Raw genomic sequence first — 7414 nt, forward strand, 5'->3', positions numbered from 1 at the left:
ACCATTCGTCTGGGTTTCCATTTCCATCACGATCCTCGCTCTCTGTTGCGTCCAATATATTTTCCAACATTCCCAAAGCGAATTATTCCGACGCCTCTACACGGACGCAGAGATAGACTATTACAGAGGCACCTCCTCCTTGTTGACCGTCTACGCGTACTTCATCTGTGGTTTCCCGCCGTCTCTACATCTCGGGCGTCTACTCACGGGGAAGATAATCTTTGTACTCTTCAGTTTCTCTGCGTTGATTTTGTCCACAGCTTTTCTGGGCAGTATGACAACACTGCTCAGCAGAAGAGTCAAGTATCCGGAAATCGAGTCGTTGACGACTTTAGAGGAGTCTGATCTCTTCGTTCAAAGTTTCGAGTACAGCAGGGAGGAGGTGGTGAGCCTTTTTGACCAATTGAACCAATCTAACGTATTGGAAGGCAAGTTAATCGATACTCTGCGTTATTATATTCTTGATTTAATCGGGAGAGACGTACTCCTCGACAAACGGTTTACCTACAATGGGACCAAATCCGAGGATTTATTCGCGGAAGTCAAAGGAATTTATGGAGATCTGATCGAGGAGGCAGAGGAAAACGTACGCTCGGTCGCTGAGGCGGACGCGTTTCTATTGGCCGAACCCTTATCGGCCCTTACCATAAAATATATCCGCGTAAAACATCTCTTCAAAGACGAGTGGTTCGAGTATCACGTCATGAAAGAATACATCATGACGTATCCGTTGATTATTGCATTTATGAAAAATTCCTTCTACTTCGAAAAGTGCAACGAGATCATCGCTCGCTATCTGGAAACTGGGCATGCCGGATTGATCTTAAATAATGCGACGTGGTCGTGGACGAAAGAACCGACCGCCGCGGATGAGGGTAGAGAGGCGCCACGTGAGTTTGACCTGAACGATTTGCAGTCGGCGTTCATCGGTCTTATCATCGGATTGTTTCTAAGTTTTCTGATTTTCGTCGGGGAATTGATATTCGGCATCTTCCCGAACTCTGCCGCTGTGAAATTTTTGATGCGATTGATGAACCCCTTTGAAGGACTCGCGAAATGTATTTTAGAGTTCTTTTGAAAGAGGAAAAATAAGAAGTCGAAATCGAAAACGTACTAGGACAATAAGTCGAAATTGAAGAAGGAGAGGTGGAAATCGAAGAAGGAGAAGAAGAAGAAGAAGAAGAGAGGAGGAGGAGGAGGAGGAGAAGAAGAAAAAGAAGGAGAAGAAAGAGGAGGAGAAGAAAGAGGAGGAGGAGGAGGAGGAGGAGGAGGAGAGGAAGAAAGAGCATAAGAAAAGCATATACTGATTGCAGATTCAGAAAACAGAGGGGGATGATGTTCGGCCTTTTCCCGCACTCTGCCACTGTGAAATTTTTGATGCGATTGATGAGCTCCTTTGAAGGAATCGCGAAAAGTATTTTAGAGTTCTTCTTAAGGAAGAAAAAAAAAGTCGAAATCGAAGACGAACTAGGACAGTAAGGCGAAATTGAAGAAGGAGAGGTGGAAATCGAAGAAAAAGGAGGAGGAGGAGAAGAAGAAGAAAAAGAGGGAGAAGAAATAGGAGGAGGAGGAGAGGATGAAAGAGCATAAGAAAAGCATACACTGATTGCAGATTCAGGAAACTGAGGGCGCGCGGAAGTAAAGGCATAACATGGAACGGCGCGGTGGCGGGTGCCCGTGCCCCCAGCGGGGCGATTATTGAAACTGATGGACATAGCGATAGATAAAGAAGACATAGGGAGTATGGAGCGATCCTATTGGTTGACATGGTTGGTTCTCATAGACTAAGGAAGAAAATGATGGACTAACTGTCGGGTCTTTAGTGGGTTGCCGTTAGCTAGTCTATTACTTACCACCTATGTCTAATGCCACCACCTTCTTCCACCGATAGGATCTCTCCAAATCCCTTTTATCGTCTTTGTCTATAGCTTTGTCTATCAGTTTCAATAATCGGCCCGCAGGTAACTGTTTCTACTGAACTCATCGATGGCCAATGTGCAAAACCAAGTATCTCCAATGCAGTGTTTCAAAATTTCTGCTCGTCAAAATCATTATAGTTACATTTCTTGTGTTAACTTTAAACTGCACACATTAAAAACAAGCAGGAAGCTCCAACGCATTCGCGTCGGAGAGCGGCTCTGGCGACAGTAGTTGTAGTCAAGAATGAGGGCCTAGACACATTTTGTCACTGATGTACAATCCGACAACTGTCGATTCATGTTTTGTAACTTAGCAGATTTACGTAGCCGGTGTATAAATGTGTATTGGCCCTTGATATGCAGAATGCATGGCACTATCACTTGTTGTATACTTTTAATTTTGAAGGCTCTTTGGAGGTCCGCATCCTAAAAAATTTCTCCCACAGTATTTTTTTTAACTTGTCGTTGTGATTGGGCGCCAATTTCTTTCAATTGAGTGATCATCTTCTTTTTTTGTCAAATAACTAGTTTGTGCAACAATAAGACTGAAACTGACTGTAACTGAAATTTTGTCTTTTTAGATATTTGGTTATTTTGTATTTATTAGATTGTATATTTTCACAGCCCTGTGATAAGAAACTTTGGAATGCATGGTTGATAAGTCGTTTAGCGAGGCTGCAAAAAATTTGCATTTTTATATCTGAAATTGTAGGTAATGGTTTTGAATATCGAATTGCGATATATTACACGGTTAAGATAGGGCTATATGTCTTGTCGTAAGCGGCGACATAGAGTCGATGTCATTTCAATAATCGCCCCGATGGCCACGGTAGTTGTGTGCCGTCTGCCCACGTAGCAAATGGGAGGCGAAAATGGAAGTCATCAGTGCATCGGTGAGTGTTGAACGTGAAAATTGCGCGGGCCGCGCAAATTTCGCGATCATCGATGTGTCGGGGCTGAGCATCCATCATTTTCTATCTTGTTTTGAAGCTATGTGAGTTGTGATAAAGTACATAATTTTTTTGTATTATATTACTGTATAAATAGTGTAAAATTTGTACAGAACTTTGTACAAAATAGTTTCTTGTAAAAAGTGTGGACTACTGCCACGTCGTTTCCATACAAACTCCCAATACGCCGCAAGTACCACAAATGCCCATGTTAACCAAATCACCTCATCATCCATTTTTTAAGGACACAATTTTTAATTCAAATCAACTTACTTTATCAAAACTCCAATCGTTTATCAAATAACATATATCGAGTCATTTTAACAAAATCAAAGACGGCATAATATCATTTATCACACAGCCAAAAACCTAACCTAGAAACCACGATGTTTACAAACTCAAATTGGAGAACACTCATTGGTCCAATAATAAAAATTGATTTGCCGCCTTTTTTCTTTGCAAGCAAAACGTGTGAACATGTCTGAAAATGGGATCGGGCGTCAACACTCAACGATGCACTGATGACTTCCATTTTCGCCTCCCATTTGCTACGTGGGCAGACGGCATTAGACGTTTACGGTTTCCTTGGTAACCTTTGTTTGCTATCAGCTGATATCGAGTAATATGACTAGGAAGCTCCAACCCAGTGGTTGAAGCTTCCTTAACCGCGAAAACTTTAAAATTCAAATTTTCAAATTTTGAACGTAAAGTACATTTTTTCCATCACGAGATAAAAGCACAGACAAGTTTTGAATTGTTGACTGTATCACCATGATTCCAAAAATACAATACACAACATAGCATTGACTAACAATAAAACAGTATGCAATAAAATAAAGTCATGACAAGGAACATAGCCGAAAATGGCGCCGATTCCCATCAACCAACGCGCGGTCTCTACAATGTAACATGCTGCAATGATACTCCCCAGCTGGGACCGTCCGGAATAGCAGCTCTAGTGCAAGCACCAGAGCCGCTAATAAGAATCTATGTGATGTTTTCAGATATTTCTATTGATGTTAATTTTTCCCTCAAAATATTTATTTTCTTTTTAAGTTCATGAAGTAATAAAATTCTAACTCTTATTATCTTTACCTTGGCTTTAATTATGAGTGTCCTTTCCTTTCTTTTTCCTTTTTTTAAACCCATATCTTGAATATAAGCTCTCGGACTTCCCGAATTTCATTTTTGTCACAGTTTGTTCTAGAAATCTGCGGGCCGAGTTCTAAATTTAACGTTCATCTAGATGAGGATGCTCTCTTTAGAGTTTTTAAATTAAACCCAGATTTTATTACTAATGATGAAACTGTGAAGTTTTACATTTGAACAATGTAAATTTTCAATTTTGTGAAAGTTTGCTTTCGAGATCTACTGAGCTGACTTCCATGATTTTCGCAACTTTCGTCAGACACTAATTTTTAAATGAGCCGTTCTCTTTAATTTTTTGTGAAGTTAGACCCGTAGCAGCTATTTTGGCATGTAGTGTCCACTTTGCGTTGGGCTGCAAAACGGACAGGAATTGTACTTGAATCCGTATTTCGTATTCAGAAAATTGAAAGCACACGAAACGATACGGCGCCCGGATGCAACTATTCCTGTTTAACGGATACCCATATTGCATATTCACATAATTGAAGGCGCTCAGAAATATACGTCTAACTCAAACGGCAAGGTGCCCGGACGCTAAGAATGCCCGCATTGCATTTTTACAAAACTGAAGGCGTGTACGGGAAAAGCGTCGTAACACGGAGACGGTGTCGAAATTGGTGCTCGAATCTCGCGTTAGGCAAGGCAGCTGAGATATAAGGAGAAATATTGTACACTGGAAAAAAAAACCACATTGGATCTAGAGTCCAGACTCTTAAAAACATCGACAAGAAAAAGTACTCTTGATTCAATCAGAATCTAGCTTAAATCAAGAACCAAGCATCTTAATTTAAGCGGATTTCGTTTGGATTCAAGCAAAAATCCGATTGAATAAAGAGTATTATTTCTTGTCAATGTTTTCAAGAGTCTGGACTCTGGATCAATGTGTTTTTTTTTTCAGTGTAAGATTAGTTCCGCGAGGGAGGGAATAAAAGGAAATAATCAATGCAGAGAATGCAAACATTTCAAAATCATGAGTTGAAAAACGCTGATTCCGCGAGTTTAAATATTAGAGCCTAACACAGAGCGGAGCGGCGTTTTAGCAGCGCAAAACGCGCACTGGCTCCTACAAACCTAGCGGGATACTTCACGCATTGCGCAACGCGTGAAGTATCCCATTAGGTTTGTAGGCGCCTATGCGCGTGTCACGCTGGTTGCCTGCCGCGCCGCAACGCTTTAAGCAACTATTTCGTGTCAGAGGCGTTGCACAGTATCCTACGAGATTGAAAGCGCACGAAATAACTAGTTAAAGAGGACTTTCAATTTTGACTGCATCTGTTACTGAAAAATGTTTAATTTGGCATTGGAGCGTTTTCTAGGCTCCCGCTTTGGTTTTCATCTTATCATATCCGCACAGTGTACACATGAACATATGTTTTTATCTGCTCTTCGAGTCTGTTCTCTTTCATGACTTGATTCATGAATGAAATGTTTTTATAAATGAAGGAACTCTTCACCTCTAAAATCTAAATTTTCGTTTATACTCCCATTTTCAAAATTCTCTGTAATGACGTTAATAGCCTGTGACGTTGAACGTCTTAAAATATACTAACTAACTAACTAACTAGTAGTAGTATGCATTTATTTTTGAGGTGGTTCCTGTCATTTAAATGAGAAGAAAAAAATGTGGACATATTAACATGTCCACAATTTGGACAATTTTGGACACATTCATGGTTGGACATTAAATCATGTGGACTTAATAAAGACTGGACTTAACATTTAGTGGACATAAATAGCGGTGGACATTTATGTAATGGACGAAAGGTAGATGGACATAAAGTCCTGGAAGCCGAGGGAGCTGATGAGCGGTTCCAACAGAAAATTTAAGTGAATTATTACCGGCTTATGCTAAAAAATCAGCATAATTTTGGATGGAAATCGCACGATCACTCTTGCAAAAAATTTAAACGTCTCAGTCGATTTTGTAGCCATGAAATGAAATTACGCTTTTTCGTCTACGGAACGAAAGATGGTACCAGGTTGAGGCCAACATGGTACCAACTTCGTCAAGTGGACAAACAGCGACCGACATACAGAACAATGTTGAGACCATATTGGCGTAAACATTGTGCCATGTGTTACTCATCAACATCGTCCCAATGTTTCACTCATCAAAATGGTCGTTTATCAGTACCATTTTGGCACCGTGTAAGTACCATGTAGTTACTAGCTCGGTCAGAAACAAACTATGTTTTTAACTACATATCTCAGCATGGTATTAACTTAGTAAAAGTTAAGAATTAGCGGAAATTAAGGATAGTGAATGGCAGAAGCAGATCCAGCCATTGGCAACACCGAATTTCCTCCATTTGAACCTATGTTTAATAATCGATTTAAGTCGGAGCACCTGGCCCCTTCAAGAATCGATACATATCCATAGTTTTAAATAGAGAGAAACAATGTTGCCAATTTGCCGGATCCGCCAATGGTGAAAGGCCACCTGAGCCCGTCCGTGTTCTGTTCAGTATTATACGCGAGAGACTTTAACGAGCGGGTAGAAAAAAAACCGTGATTCGTCGTTTTTCAAACGAAGGAACCTAACTCCATTCCAGAGTTGTGAAATTGAATCCTACAAATCAATTTTTAATAAGAATGCACCCGTGCAATTTTTGGCCAGAATTTTTCTGATTTTGGAATGAGATCAGATGAAAAATCGGTGACGTTTTCAGCCAGAAATGGCTAAAATCCTCCTCACAATAATTCAATTTTCGGGGACAAATTAGGCGAGATTGAAATATGGTCATGTTTTCTCGCGAGGGAAACGGAAACTTTTGGAATCAAGCAGCCCGCCATATTTGTGTTATTTTATTCGACATGGTGCACAATAGTGACCACCTCCACTTTACGAGGTTGTGTGATGACTTGATGAGGAGATCGTTTTTAACAGGGATCTTCTGTCGAAAAACTGGTCTTTCTTGTCCAGCGGACTGATCGTTAAAATTGGTAGACAAAGCTATAGACAAAGTACGACAGGGATAAGGAGAGATCCCATCGCACTGGAAAAAAAATCACATTGGATCTAGAGTCCAGACTCTTGATATTTTTATTATTTTTATTATTTTTATTTCTTTATTTTCTTTTAATCTATGTAACAGTTAAGACGTATGAGTGTAGTCTGGATTTCATGCGAGTATGGGTTATGGAAGTTAAAGCTAAAAACAAAAATTAGACGTTAGTCAATTTCTAAGTTACTTTATTTGTAAAGAAAAGTTAATTTACACCTAGTAGGTGGTTGTAACATGTATTTGAAGAATAAAAAAAAAAAAAAAAAAAAAGACTCTTGAAAACATTGACAAGAAAAAATACTCTTGATTCAATAGCAGATTTTTGCTTAAATCAAAAGGAAATCCGCTTAAATTAAGAGGCTCGGTTCTTGATTTAAGCTTAAATCTGATT

The sequence above is a fragment of the Bemisia tabaci genome, chromosome 10 (assembly GCF_918797505.1).
Source record: "Bemisia tabaci chromosome 10, PGI_BMITA_v3".
In the NCBI taxonomy this organism is placed as follows: domain Eukaryota; kingdom Metazoa; phylum Arthropoda; class Insecta; order Hemiptera; family Aleyrodidae; genus Bemisia; species Bemisia tabaci.